Below are 16,004 nucleotides of genomic sequence, written 5' to 3'. Positions count from 1 at the left end.
AGGTGACTGTTAGGACATCTACATGAAGATGCTGAATTGACACTTAGCAGACAACAAGCCTGATGTTTGGGAAGAGGTACTGAACAGATAAATTTAGAAGTCTTCAGCATGTACTTGACATTTAAAGTTTTGAGACTGGATAAGGTCACCAAGGGAGTGTAGATGGAGAAGCTCAAGATCTGAGTCTTAGGACCCCTGGCATTGGAATGAGAATTATTTTATCTTTGCTGGGAAGGTTTTGCAACTTTGAGAGTATTACTTCTGATTGTGAATACATATAACACTTTTGACTCTTCTAAAAATTTTTTTATTATTAATTTTAATGAAAATTTACAGAGACTTTGGATTTCCATTCATTTATTGTTACACTTTTCTCCCTGCCACCTCCCCCCCAGTACACTCTTCTCTTTGAAAAGTAAAAGAAAAATTCTTTCATTGTTTTACAAACACTTTTAACTCTTAAGTGAATTTTAAGTATAGAACTCAGATTAGGCATTCCTGCATAGTACAAATGGCTTTGAGTTCCACTACTGACACCAAAGTTGATGATTTAAATCCACTCAAAAGTGCCTAAGAAGAAAGGCCTGGTGCTCTTCTTTCAAAGATTACAGCACTGAAAATCCTGTGTTGTGCAGCTCTCTGAAACACAGGGGGTACCATGGTTTATAAGTGACTTGATAGCAAGCCCCTCCCCCAGCTTTATTGTACTTTATATGACTTCTTTTTTAAAAAAAGAAACAAAACAAACTTCTCTGAGTAATTAAAGAAACCATGTACTGGATCTTATTTGTTGCCTACAAAGAGGAGCATTAACTCAGCCTTGTGTTCCAGAATAATCCTGGGGTCTGTGTTTGGGAAGCTTTAAGAGTTTGTTGAAGTGGCTCTTGAGTGCATGAAGCTGTCTTTCATTTGTGGTACACGTAGAATAATTATAGCAATGTTAAGTAGCTGGGCAATTTAGTTTCTGGCTAAGATGAAGATACTAATTCTTTTTAATTGGAAAAAATGTATACCAGTGATAGTTTAAAGACAGACTAGATTTTCTCTTTCTGGATTCAATAAATTTAGGGGATGATATTTTAGAGAACATAATTTTATAGCTGTCTAGTTGGATAGATGCTGTTTTGGGATAATTTCTACAATGTTTGCCTGTCACTTTAAAACAGGTGTGGTGAGAAAATGACTTCTTCACCAGATCTCCTCCTAGCCTGTTGAGAATAGCAGAATTTATGGCGAGATTGTGCCCTGAGGGAAACCTACCTGTCCTTTGGGGCTCAGAAGTCAGGTGCCCTGAAGGCTCATCTTGGTTGACATGTGAACAAGGTGCTGTTTGTTTAACCCCATTTGGTATCATAAGCAAGGCACAGCAACCCTCCAGAGCAGGAGGGCAGAGAGTGCAGACAAGAAAGGTTTCCTCTCTCCTTCAAGGCTGGCAATTGGGGTGGGGTGGGTATTACAGAGAAAAGAAAACGAGAGGCAAGATTATTTTTCAAGATGGGGCCTTGGTTTAGTGTAGCTTCCAGTCAGGGCTTCAAATTAGTTGGTTCCCCATGAGATGTGTATAGCTGGGGTCCTAACTGGGGATCATGTTAAAGTACAGGTTCTGATTCAGTTTATCTTGAGGGAAAAGGACTCATCAAGGCCTGGTTCAGCCCTGTTCTGGTGACCCTGCTCCCTTGTCCCACAGTGCACTGCAGCACCCCAGCACCCCAGCAGTGCAAAAAACAATGATGATTGTGAAAGGGAAGATCAAAGTATTCATTGTCCTCACTTTCTTGTATTGTGGTTAGCTTTGGGCTTTGGCCATAGATTTTGGATTTTTTTAATGCAATGATTTAGTAGGCAAGGACTAGATAGATAGATAGATAGTTGTTGTTGTTAAGTACCATCGAGTTGCAGGCGACTCATAGCGACCCTATGAAGTAGAGTCCTCAACACTGAGTGTCTCTCATCCTCTCTCCAGGTTCATAGGGTTTCGGGAGGCAAGCTATTAGGGAAATGAATGCCACTCCTCCTTCCAATACATACATATATATTAGAGCTTGTTTGGAGCTCAGCTTTGGGCCTGTTGGACATAGCTGACCCTCCACCAGGTTTTCAGAGGCTGTACATCACAGTGGAAGGAGATTGCCCTTCATTCTTCTGAAGAAAGGTTGGTGGATTCAATCAGCGTGGCTTTGCATTGACAGCCAGTTTCTTCCTGCCAGAGTTCTCTAGGACTTTGTCATTTTAAAAAGCCTCATTAGCAATAAAGAACTGTGCCTGTATTTAAATGGCTTTGGAAAACAGTGATCACCAAGTCCTAGATGAATTTTCTTATTTTTTTTTAATTTTCCTTTTTAACTTTAGTTTCATTTTAGATGTTTCCAGACCAAGACAATTGTAATTATAATTGTTTAATGTAAAGAAAAAAGTAGTAGTAGTAAATTAGATATTCTGATGGAAATGACTGGGTCTGGAGATGTAGCTCACCGGTGGAGCACGGTGGCTCATGTGCCGCGGCTTTCTGGTTCGTGGTTCACTGATGGAAATGACTAATGCTTAATAGCTAGCCAAGGGTAGTACCTATCGCTGTAGTTCTTTAAGTAGATTACTGACTTTTGGCCAATTTCTTTGGTCAGCTCACTTTCTGAAATGATGATAATGGGAAAGAAGAGAGCTTTTCACGGAAATGTAGACCTCAGAGTTGCATGTAAGACCTCAGAGGACTTATTTGTAATCATTTGATTAGTCAAGGGCTTCAAGCTCAGTCTATGATAACAGTAGCTGGTGAACAGATACTTAGTGAGCAAGTAGTATAGGAGCCTGGTGCTCTGAGTTGAGTACCACAGGCAGGAAGCTACGGCCTACCAGCTGCTCCAGAGGAGAAAGATGAAGCCGTTTGTTCCTGCCAAGACTTAGAGCCTCAGAAAGCAAATGGAGGCCCTCCAGCAGTCAGAATCTACTTAAGAGCATTGGGTTTGCTGCTTTTGTCTATGTGTTTGTGTCAATGAACAAATAAAGGTTTTGACTTAAAATACTAATGGCAGTAGACAAAAGCCCAAATGGAAAGAGCATGAACATTTATTAGTTGAATCAGAATGATGGTTGGTTCTCAGTTTGCTTTTAATTGAAGCCTCGGTTTTTTTTTTCTTCCTGATTAAGACTTGTGCAGTGATGAAGGTTGAGAAGGTGTGACCTTTTTATGTGTCATTCTCACTTCTGAAAGAGTGGCTTCCAGGGCTAAGTGGTTATATAGTTTAGCAAGCATATACTCTCTGCTTGTTTCAACATCTTATGGCCCGCTCATTAGCAGGTGTGCCTCGGAGAGGCACCCACAGCTCTGGGATGCACTCTGGATGGGTGTACCCATTTAAGGACCCATGGTTGTACCCGGCTTACGGTTAACTCCCAGCTATTTGCAAGCAGAAGACATCTAAATTGTTGGAACAGTAGGTCAGGTGGGGCTTAGGAAGGAGCTTGAACTCTCGTTCAACCAAATTTTTGTTCACCTGTTCTGGGCTATGAATAATGCAATGATGTGCATCCAGCAGTCCTGTTTGAATTCCAGGGTTGGTTTTTCTCTGTCTGGAGGCCCTCAGGCTATCTTTGGGGAATTAGTAACCAAATTGACCTTGATACTTTAATTTAGCCAGTAGTCCTTGGCTATATTTGACCAGGAGGAGCAAAATCTAGCCACACTTCTAATGTCACCTCCTTTGCCATTGTTCTCTGCTCTGAAGCAATACAAATTTATTTGTTTTATGTCCAAAGTGGAAAATATCTTTTCTATTACAGGCATGTGCTGACATATGATTTAAAGATATCATTTATCATCTTAACCAAATATGTGTATCATTGACCCTTATTATGTGTTGTTATTGTGTGTGTGTGTGTGTGTGTGTGTGTGTGTGTGTGTGTGTGTGTGTAGGTTACCTTAAGACTATTGTTGTTTACCGTAGAGTCAGAAAGTTCTGCTGGAGTGATTGTGGAAAGAAGCCGGGGAACCAGAAGTCGGCACAGACACCATGGCTTTGTAAAGATAAGCCAAGCACTGCATGCACTAGTGTTGGAATGTCTCTGTCCCATACTTGTGGAATGATGATGATTTCACGTAATTGGAAGTCATTTCCTTCTCTGGGTAATTCCCATTCATTACACACCAGGAAACAGTGGATACGAATCCTCTTAAAAACACAGCATTTAAGAGCCAATTGACCTTGTTGGTTGGTTGGTTGGTTGGGTTGGAACAGTAGGTCAGGTGGAGCTTGATTGGGTTGGGTTTTTTAATTTGTGGAAACTCCTCCTCCCTCCTTGTGCCCCTCATTCATCAGCCCTTTTCTGAGTAGGATGGACATGTCTGCTCTATTCCTAGTGCTTGTGGGCCTTCACAGACGTCACCACAACTAAGTACTCAAGTGGGCAGTCCTGGTGACCAGTCCCTAGGAGGCTGTACTGCTAACCCGAAAGTCAAGCCCCTCTGGTGGTCTGAATCTCCTGGTGGTCTGAATCTCGTGGGGCAGAAGTTGGGTTGTTTCCTCCTGGGTGATTTACAGCCTTAGAAACCCAAAGGAAGGTCAGCTTCTAGTCGGTTCCAACTCCATGGCAGTGAGGTTTGAGTTTGAGTGTGAAGCGCTCGAGTGGGGCCCGAAAGAGAAGGGATTAATAGGAAGGTACATTTCCTCCTCTGGTCTTTGAAAGGGTTAGCACAATCTTCTGCTAATAGATTAACTTCATCTCTGCTTTTATTATCGCCCAATATAAATTATTTCGCACAAATGCAGACATAATCTCATAAAATTACCCATATTAGTGTCTTGCTGTGAACATCCCTGTCTTGAATGCACTGTGCTCTAGCTGCAAATTAGCAAAAGGCACTTCAAGGCTTTCTGTGAATTCATGAAGAGGCCGCTCAAGTTCAAGGTTGTTTCTGATTTTTTTTAAGGTGATTTTTTTTCTTTTATTTTGATATGGTTAACAGCTCTTCTCAGAACTATATATATTCACTTTTAGCCAGTTAGTATTTTTTTAAAAAAAATTAAAACCTTTATCATTCATATAGCCAGATAGTATTTTAATCCTTTGATGATTTGTTAGTTACAACAGAGTATTTTGATCCCTCAATGATTTGTTAGTTACAAGTTAGAAGCAGGGACCTGACTGGCTTTATTTGGCAGCCTAGGGCTAAGATATGAGGGAGAGAGGTGGTAATAAAAACTTCATAGCCTGAAGATTTAGGACTACAGTCATGTGAATTCAAGAATGAGGTTTGTTTTTGTTTTTCAGGGTGGCTTGTATCTGCCTCCGAGTATGCTGACCTTGGTGGAAGATGAAATCACTCAACCCTTTTATGATTTGCCAGGTTGTTGAAATAAAGTCTAGAGCTGAAGATTTTTCTCCTTATTAACAGTGATCTAATTGTGAAAAGCACAGATGGCTACTGACAGTTAGGCATTGGCTGTTTTTAAAAATAACTGTGAGAAGGGAAAACCAAGGTGACAAGAGAGACTGAAAATCAAATAGCCACATTGCCTTTCGGATCTTAGGGGCAACCAGAGAAACAAAGCAAAGTGCACACATACAAAATGTGCTGGGGCTGTTAGGAGAGCCCACACTTTGCCTCCTGAGCCCCAAGCCCCCAGTGCATTGGTGGTAATAGGTTTCAGGGCATCTGCTGATAAGTCCACAAGGGCCATAAGCAACTTTGAACACCCAGAGAGTCTGTGGCTGGGCGTGGTGGGAAATGTTAATTGGCCTCAGAGTGAACTGGGAGGTACAGTTAGGATGCTTATCCCTTGGTAAACTTAGTCCCTCTAGTAACCTTGTTAATATTTAAAAATAAGGAGCTAAATCTATTACAGAGCACAGTAATTTAATTTTTGTTATATTACACAGGATCAGTATCCGAAGGTCATCTTTGGTCTTAATTCCCAACCTCTCCTTGGGTGTCATATGTGTGTTGTTGTCCCTAACCCCGCATTGTGGGGTGTGTAGGCCTATTGCTTTTTGACTGGAGTTAGTACTTTTTTCAAGCAGTGTAATTAAGAGCCCCAGGAAACCCCCCCCATCCCCCCCTTGCTAGGTGGGCAGACCTAGTTTGTCTGAACTGGAATATTTTTTCCTCCATTTTCTTCTCTTGCATGTGTTTCCCCTCATTCCTCGTCCTTGCTTTTGTTATGACAGAATCCTTTTCCGAGGGGACTTTTCCCTTTTCTAAATCTTGGGGATTTTACCGTAAATTCCAGGCAGTAGGACTGTGGGTGGCTCATAGGCCAATGTGGCTGCCAAGAACGGAAATTTCAGGGACAAAACCAATCCACTGGCATCAAGCTGATTCCAGCTCCTAGCAAGGAGCTGGGTTGTGTGGACTCCCCTGGGACAAATTGAAGCAAGAGGACTTTGGACTTTGAACTTGACCAGCAGTAGAAAGCCATTTAGATACTTTAAGGGAAAGCACAGCAATAAGATTTCTTGATAATGGAAATGAAATTTTCCTACGAAATTATAGGTCTAGTGACTGTAATTCTTGATTCTGAAAACCAAATAAAGCCCCTCCCCTCAAAAAAATAGCCACTGGATTATTAAACTGTTATGTGAACGTCACTAGGGTATTTCCCCCTTCTTGACTCAGTTGCAAGATTCTTGATATACTTGAAGTTTAGTTGGCACTTTAAGTGCTTCCAAAATGGAACTCCCGTATTTTACTGTGAAAAAAACTGAAACATACAAAAAATTGAAAAGGATGACTTAACTTAGTCAACATTTAACCTCCATCCAGAGTCAACCTGTAATACTGTTTTTCTGTATTTGTTTTAACTCTGGCTGCCTGTTTTTGCTCCCTGCGCCATTTGAAATGAAATTGTAGATTGTTAATCATAACATTTAACCCCTAAATACATCAACAAGTACCTCTTAAACAATAAAAGTAGTCTCCTTTGGAACCCAAGGCCATGATAATAACTGAGAAAATTAACAGTATTTCTACACCCTGATTTGTATTTATGTTGGTTTTTAAAAAAAATTTATTTGTTCCTTAAATTAGTTTTATTTTCAGTTTTCTGTATTTTGCTGTTTGGTTTGTGTTTCCTCCATGGTACTCAAAATGTTGTGTTTTTGTTTGTTTTTAATAACTGTCTTCTCCTCCCAAGTTACTTACTGTGTTTTGTTGTACTTCTTAAGAGTCCACAGTATATTCAGTACTCTTCTCCAGCACCACAGCTCAGAGGCATCAGTTCTCCGTCTGTCATCCCTAGTCATTGTCCAGCATGGGCTGTTAAGAGAATAAACAGGTTCGCTCTCGGACCCTGGCTTCCAACATGACAAAGAAAAGGAGAAATGACAGTCATGCCAAAAAGGGCCGCGACCAGGTGCAGCTTCACGAACTGTACCCGGTGCGTGCCCAGAGACAAGGCAATTAAGAAGTTCTTAATTCGGAATATAGCAGAGGCAGCGGCCGTCAGGGACATTTCCGAAGCGAGTGTTTTCAACGCATACGCGCTTCCAAAGCTCTACATGAAACTGCACTACTGTGTGAGCTGTGCCATTCCCAGCAAGGTGGTGAGGAACCGATCTCGTGAAGCCTGGAACAACTGAACACCTCCACCTAGATTTAGACCTGCAGGTGCTGCTCCATGACCACCACCAAAGTCCATGGAAGGATTTGATTCCTTAAAGGCTGAAGAAGAAACTCGTCTGAAAATAAAATGGAAATTATACTTAAAAAAAAAAAAGATAATAAACAGGTTCATGTGCAACAATGAATGAATGGAAATCCAAGTTCTCTATAAACTTTAATTAAAATCTCAATTAAAAATAAAAATAATAAAAAAAGAAACCCCAGGTTCATCCTGGAGAGGGTGAAACCAGGCTGCTCTTGGAGGCAAGGATACTGAAGCTCCATCTGACACACTTTGTGCATGTTGCAAGGAGGGACCAGTCCTTGGAGAGGGACATCATGCTTGGGAGGGTGGAGGGACAGCGCATGAGAGGGTGACCCTCATTGAGGAGGATTGACTCAGTGACTGGCATAGTGGGGGTAGATGTGTCAGAGACGGTGAGGTTAGAGCAGGATAGAGGAGGGTTCAGAGCTGTTGTATATAGGGGGTCGCTATGAGGTGCAGGTGACTTGACATCACATAGCAACAATGATAGACTCTTTAGTCTATTGCAGCCTGCGCCTTCCTCTCTCTCTCTCTCAGTCTCTCTTTCTCTCTCTCTCATGCACAACCTCCCCTCCCTCCTCAACCAGTTGCCTTGTAGAAAGTCCTACATTCTGGAGTGACCTGGGGTCACTTGAGTGTGTTCATTTGTCCCTTGTATTTCTGTACTCTGGAAAGTCATTGTCAATCAAATTTAGATTTAAAACATTGAGCAAGAGTATTCCAGAAGTAATGTTAGCTTGTACCTGTGCTAGTGACTGCCAAGTTTGATCTCATGGTGAAGTGGTACCTGCCTCATCTCTGTTATACACATCTCTCCATTACACAGTTATGTAATCTGTGAGAAGAATTTGACTTTAATGCTCCAGATTACATACAGGATCGTTCAGACTTCAACCAATTATGGTAGTAGTCCAGCATTCCCTCGTAGAGTAGATTGGCTTTTCTTTTGAAATTAATTTGATGGGTCTTAAGATGCTTCAGTTTGTGAATATCAGTGATATGATAGTTAACAGAAAAATAATTATGGTTCTGCATAGCCCAGAAGCTGTCTTTCTAGGTGTTTCTAGATGTTTTCCTAAAGCCAAGCTAAGAAAGTGCCTCATACCCTCAGACCTTATTTTGTTTATGCCTTGGAGGCGAGAAATTTTCAGGCAATTTTGATTGCAAATTTTGCCTTTGTGTAGGAGTCCATGGCTGTAATCTCATGCATTGCACCATTTGGGTGTTAATATCAGCTGGAATTATTCTTCCTGGAAACACTTAATTCCCAAAGACTAGATAACCTCATTAAGTCTGTTCTAATCTTGCAGGCTAAAAATAATATGATTGTAATATATTATCCCCACAGAACATGGAGAATAATAATCTTCTTTCCAAAAGAGGATCAAGAGGTAGACCAAAGAAGTACGTACGGAAATATACTCGTAGAGTGTAGACGAGGCACAGGAAATTGACTTCTAGCAATTATGACTAGACACCCCGAACATTTTAGGATAATTGTGACTCATTTTAGGTAGACAGAAGTAGAATAATGTTGGAAAATTTATTTGGGTCTGGAGCAATAGAGAGGTGAAAAGCCTTATTAAGGCAAAGACTTGGCTGTGTCTGTATGCTTTTCTTTCCAGTGTAAAAATGCATATTCATTATTTATAAATGAAAGGCTGTGTGCTAGACTTAAATTCCTGTTATTATATAGGTATTTCGCCAGGAAATTAAGAGGCACATTGCCATGGGAAAGTCTGCTGTTAGGGACCTCTCCAGAGTACTGAAGAGCAATGGTGTCTCCCTGGAGACTAAGGTGCGTTTGATACAGGCCATGGTCTTCGCAATCACTTGTTATGCATCAGAGAGTTGGACAATGATCAAGGAGGATAGAAGGAGAATCGATGCCTTTGAGCTGTGGTGTTGGAGAAGAGTATTGAGAATACCATGGACTGCTAGGAAAACAGATTTGTTCTGGAAAGGGTTAAACCGGGAAGCTCCTTGGAGGCAAGGATTCTGAGGCTCCGTCTAACATACTTTGGACATGTTGTGAGGAGAGACTGGTCCTTGGAGAAAGACATCATGCTGGGGAGGGTGGAGGGACAGCGCAGGAGGGGAAGGCCCTCTATAAGGTGGATTGATTCAGTGACTGGGATAATCGGGATGGGAGTGCCAGAGACAGTGTGACTGGCACAGGATAGAGCAGAGTTTAGGGCCATAGGGTCATAGAGTCATAGGGTCACTATGAGTCACAAGTGACTCAATGGCACATAACAACAATAACATATAGGTATTGTGCCAAGGGGAGTTTCCTTTTGATGTTAATAAAATACTTCCAATTCCACTGCTTATTTGTCAAGCTTACTTGAGTGGAGGGGTTGATATATGTCAAATGTGCTACACTGAATAGCTGCCATATATGTAATGTGTTGAACTAACAGATCCACCATCTGCACAACTGGGGAAAGAGGAATAGTTTTCCCCTTTAAAGACTGACAGCCTCAGAAAGCCAGTGAAGGGTCACTAGGAGTCAGGATTAACTCAGTGGCAGTAGGTCTTTTTGGTTTTTGGTGTCAAAAGGTAATTTATAATCACTGTAGAAATTTTGGAAAGCTTAAGGCAGTCCAGATTTGTTTAGTGTAAGAATTTTCACAGGAAATATTTTTCTGGTGAACAAGGAAATACTGTACTGTGACAAAACTCAGTTTACCATAATTCTACTTAGCAGAGATAAACAGTTTTTTCCCCTCATTTTTAGGTACAGTTTTGAAAACTTATTTATGTACATATATGTTTTCTGTAACACAGAAGAAATTATACATACCATTGCTTGTCAGATTTTTAAAAAACATTAATTAGCAAAAACGTATCTTACTTATCTAGTGCTTCTTTCACAGAAAAGCCACATACAGAAGTGGCTTTAACATGCAGAAATATATTCTGTCACAATTCAGGAGGCTCACTCATTCACTTTTATTGCCATCAAGTTGAAACTGACTCATAGCTGACCCCCTGGTGGGTTTTTAGAGGTTGTATATCTCATGGGAGAAGACTGCCCGTCTTTCTCATGTGGAGCTGCTGGTGCATTCAGATTGCCTGCATTGAGGTTGGCAGCACAAGTCCTCATCCATCGGTCTACCAGAAGTCCCAGTTTTTTCCCTCTTAGCTCTGGGGGAAGGACTTTTCAAGATGTGAGAACTTGGTATTCCTTAGAGATCTTCTCCTTACAGATATTTCTTGGTAATAATGTTTTGAAACTAGAAGGTCCTCCATGCAGAGACCCCAGGTCCAAAGGGCACAGCTTTTTTTTTTTTGTTTTTTCCAATGATACTGAGGAACCTCCTCACTGGCTTCACTCTCCTTTTATCTTTTGTAAGATATACAGTGCAGTCCACACCCTAGGGGAACTGCTCTTTCTTTAGATCAGAGCAGTGATGTGAATAAGGGTTACATATCATGGAGAATGAGTTCCTCATTACATCACTGCCAAACCAGTCAATCCATGAGATGATTGTTTGGTTTTCCATGGTATTAATGAAGGATGACTGAAATATGCCAGCTACTCAGGTTAGCACACTTTATATTTCTCACACTTTAGTCTCCCTACTCAAATAATCCTGGCAATTAAGGAGTAGAATTAGAAGTGTTTATTAATGCCAGTTATTATGTGAGCTAAATTTCGTTTGACTGACTTTGAAAGAGTCCTTTATTTCCCCCCTCCATTACCATAAAAGAGTTGGAAGTAGGAGTGGCATCCACTTCCTAAATAACATGCCTCCAGAAACTCTGTGAACTTTGATAAATGTTGATAGTTGTAGAGGGGCTTCAGGCCTTTTGTTCATAGGGTCTCTATGAGTCATGCTTGACTGGAAGGCAATCAGCAACGATAACAACCATAAAAAAAGTAACAATTGTAGTAAATTGGAAAAATAGAAGAAGCAAATGTGTACTGGTGTGATTGTAAGACCTCACATCAGCCAGTTTGCTTCCAGGGTGGGTTTTTTCTCTTTGTTTGTTTTTTTTTTTATGATGCATGTACTCACCCCTTAGCAGTAGTTAACTTAGTGCAGAATAACCCAGCTCTTTGTTTGTTGTTTGAATGTATGATGGTCCATGCTAGGTGGTGTCCTATGTGCTTTTGTAAATTGGACTCCTAACTAAACAAACTCTATCAAGTCTATGTATCATATTCTACTTACCTCTTATTGCTAGTTTTATTTTCCAAGTTTTTGCTTTTAGGGATTTTTTTATTTTTAAAATTACCAAAGCAGAGCAAAGCACAAACCTTCTTATGTGCCTACAATGCCCTGTTTGAAATTGCTTGAAGATTCTTGAAATTGCTCAGTCAGAGATAGAACCTTTTTGGGCTCCTTGATTAGTCTATAGATAGTTTCCCCCACAGGGTTAGACCAGTATACACTTAGACCAGTGCACTGGGTAAGGTTTCAGTTTCACAGGGGCCTTTTCTGGCTGATGGAGTCTTGTGTGGCTGCAAAGAAAACCTCCAGCATCCTTCTCTTCTAACTTGAGAGAATAAGGCAAATACTGTTTGTCAGTTGTTGGAGATGAAAAGATGGATAGGATATTCCTGTGGAGTTTACAGTCTGCTGGCCTAGTGAGATGTGTGGATTTAAAGGGGTCGTGAGTAAGATTTTACATATTAGTTTGGAAAGTGTACAGAGGTGAGAGAGGTCAGTTCTAATCTCGGGAGTGGAGTGATGGCAGGAAAAGCTATGGAAAATGACATTAAAGTTGAGTTTGAGCAGAAAGGTAATCACCAGAGGAGGGGTCTCAACAGAGGACCGATTGTCTCCCACTTGCCATCCTAGATGCGAACATGTTGCCATCCAATCAGTTCTGACTTGTATAAAGACCCTACAGGATAGAGAAGAGCAGCTCAAGGTTTCCACAGTCTTACCCTTTAAGGAAGACTGAACACTAATTTTAGACATAATTCCGACTGATGATGCCTTTGAACAGTGCAGGTGAAGACTTGTACACACCATGGACTACCAGAAGCAGAAATAGACCAGTTTTAGAAGTCCAGCCTGAATGGTCCTTAGAAGCAAAGATGGTTAACACTTGTTTGCACATCCTTGGGGCGTTATCTCAAGTGGAGCCTATCCCTGGAGTATGTCCTGCTTGGTTGAGTTGAGGATCAAGGAAAAAGAAGAACCAAGAGGCATTGGCACAGTGGCTGCGAAAGGAACTAAGGCATCACAGTGATTGTGAGGACATCTCAGGACTGGGCAGCGTGTGGTTCTGTTGTATGTAGAGTTGTTATGGATTGTAATGGCCTTAATGGCAACCAACAACAGGTATTTGAGGAAGCAGACGGCCACATTTCTCTCCTACCTAATGCAGGTGGGTTCAAACCAATGACCTTTCCTGTAGCAGCTGGATGCTTTATCGTTTAACCACCGTGTCACCAAGGATCTGCCTGGAAACCCCTGAGAGGAGAAGGAAACAGGGCTTGGTGAGGACGTAGGCAAGGGTTCTGCAGCAGGAACACCTATTCTGAGATGTACGTGTCAGCTCCTAGACGTCTGTGGTCTTTCACCTCCAACAAGTTCTCGGGAGTAACAGTGCTGCCTCCCCTTTTGCACGTGAGCGCGGAATGGGCTTGGCGGATAGGCCTGGATATGTATAATCAGTGCAGACAGCAGAGACGGGTCATTGACACTGTACATTTGGGGGCCCTTCCTCTTGTTGGTGCCTGGATATTGGTGCTGCTGGGTACGTGGAAGATGAGAATCGATCATGGTAAGAATTATTAAGGCAGCAAAGATGAAAAGTATATCTGCTTATTGATTGTCCATATCTTCTCAGCTTGTTAGTAACTGTTTAGGCAGCATTTTCATCTCTAATCTTATCACAGTTTAATAATTTAACAGATAATAAACTAACAGGCCAGTGGAAATGTCTACAGGACACTTGATAGTTGTTAATTTTTACCCTTTGGGTTTTTGTTTTTTTTAAAATGGGAATACTAACTAGAGGATAAACATAACTTATGATTGATTTTTGGTAGTTTTCTGCTTCAGATGGGTAAAAGTAGTAAAGAATTATCAAGTGACTTTAAAGAAAAATTTGAGGGGAGGAATTCCTTAACTAGTGTGCCTCCTCCTTCCCAAGTTTGCCAGTTTTCTTTAAACACCTTTTGTGTAAAAACTATCAGATACTTGCTCCAGAATTTTGAATAGAATAGATTTTTGTGCCAATGGGTGTATATTTTTTTGCCAAAAAATTCTTTACCTCTTAAAATAAGGTGACCTTTCATTTTCTCAAACGTGTGTTGCGTATGCCCACAACCATGGATCTTAGTATTTCTGAGTGCTAAGTATGAGCTGGCATTGTAAGGAGATTTGAGATGTAAAAATTTTACTTCACATTGACCCCTAAGATTTGGAAACTGTATAGATCTTGTGAGATTTTAGGGCTAAAACACTTAGTTTTTGGTATGCACTACTGAAGTGGATGTTAGAAGCCAGTTACATAGAAAATACTGAAAGTAAAGAATCCAGGAAAGAGGACTCAGTAAGCAGAGAGTGGGAATAGTGGCTGTGGAGTCAAAGGATTCCAAGCTTTGAGAACCTGAGAGATCACATGATATATTTCTGAAAATTTGTATTCCTTGTTGTAAAATCAACCTGTTAGCCCAAAGAGACCATAACTGACATCCAAGCAGATATATGCACGCCCATGTTTATCACAGTTTTGTTCACAATAGCAAGGAGTTGGAAACAACCCAAGTGCCCATCAACAAATGAATGGGATAGAGAAGCTGTGGTATATTCACACAATGGAATACTACCCTGCATTGAAAAACAAGGAACTCATGCAATATTATTCAAAATGGGTGACTCTGGAGGACATTATGATGAGTGAAGTATCTCAGTCACAAAAGGACAAATACTACATAATGTCACTGTTGTAAAACAGGACTGACCTTCGGGTTGGGGAGAGACTGAGAAAGATGGGTTCAATAATGTATACTGCATTGAAACAGATGAGGGAGAAAACTATTTAAAAGGGATAGGTGATTAGGTATTTTTGTCATGACAGGAGTCTAGAGCGAAGGCTGCATGGAGTGGACCTGTGGGAGGGTTTGTAAAACAATGAAAGAATTTTTTCTTTTACTTTTCCACGAGGGTAGAGTACTGGGGGGGGGCGGGTTGGGAGGGGAGAAAAGTGCAACAATGAATGAATGAATGGAAATCCAAAGTCTCTGTAAATTTTTCTTGAAATTAATAATAAATTTAAATATTGGTCAAGTTGATTATCTAATTATCTTCACATCCTTTTATATAAAAAATAAGGACCTGTTGATTACTGTGAGGCTGAAAGGGGAGCACACACACAGGTGTCCAGTGAGGCATGGCCCACAACGAGGACTCACTAGATGAGTTATTATGGCTTAGGGAGGCCACCTTTCTAAGTGAAAGAAATAGATTCTTTTTGTACAGAACTGTGTGGTGCAGAGCTTGAGCACTGTTTGGAATAGGAAGTGTGTTGGGAGAGGGGTCTGTCATATTTCATTTCTTTCTCCATTTTCCCCTCCATTTTTAGTATATGCATATTTTTTGACTGGGAGGGGAAGAGAGCCATTGTGTGAATTAGCAGCTGCCCCCCCCCTTTTCCTGTTTCATCTTTTTTGTTGTTGGGTGCCACTGAGTTGAGTACAGTTCTTAACTCCCCTAAGAACAACAGATCTGAACCCCGTTCTATCCTGTGCCATCCTCATCATCTCACTCTGTCAGGATTTGGAAGACCTGAGATCTCCTTTGATCCTTTGACTGTGAAGGGAAATACACTCTTTGGAGGAGTTACACACTTCGCTTTTCGTAACCAAGTGTGAGTCTACAGACTGCATCATCGCAGTTCACCCAAAGAAATTCTTCCCTTTAAGGAACTTGGGATACTGAAGAGGTCAGGTCTTAATTCTGAAGTTACAGTTTTTGAGTAGGGGTGGATTTGTCTTGATACCTCCGTGAGATTGTTTTGAGTGATACCACATAAATCTGAGATCCTGGACCATGTCTTCAGTGTCATGGCTTTCTGAATGAAGAGCAGAACCTGGACATAGAGCGTTAGGCCCTTGGTGACCTTGCCCCCGCCTGTTTTTCTAGTGTTTCTCTGACTTTTTGACCATACATTCATTCCAGCCATATACCTGCTTTTCAGTTCTCGAATGTGTTCTCTTCCCCTTTTAATGCCCCTTTGTCTTCATTTATACAGTTCCCTTTTCTATTGCAGTGCTCTTTTTTCAAGACTCTATTCTTGGGTCCCCTTCTCCTCCTGGGAGTATTTTTCTAATCTTCTAATGATTTAGTAGCCCCTCCCCTACACTTTCATAGCATCCTGTGCTGGTGGAGCTCTTAC

The 16,004-nt window shown here is 41.1% G+C and overlaps 1 protein-coding gene and 1 pseudogene across 1 annotated transcript in view; both read left to right on the top strand.

Annotated features, from left to right (window-relative positions):
- B4GALT5 (UDP-Gal:betaGlcNAc beta 1,4- galactosyltransferase, polypeptide 5) overlaps positions 1-16,004 on the top strand; it is an 88,841-nt gene that overhangs the window by 37,245 nt on the left and 35,592 nt on the right. The gene's annotated exons all lie outside the window — the stretch shown is intronic.
- On the top strand, positions 7,296-8,260 carry LOC102854608 (annotated as a pseudogene).

Source organism: Elephantulus edwardii, unplaced genomic scaffold, assembly GCF_000299155.1.
Source record: "Elephantulus edwardii isolate Elephantulus edwardi_28Jun2011 unplaced genomic scaffold, EleEdw1.0 scaffold00015, whole genome shotgun sequence".
In the NCBI taxonomy this organism is placed as follows: domain Eukaryota; kingdom Metazoa; phylum Chordata; class Mammalia; order Macroscelidea; family Macroscelididae; genus Elephantulus; species Elephantulus edwardii.
This window is presented reverse-complemented; position numbering and strand designations above follow the sequence as displayed.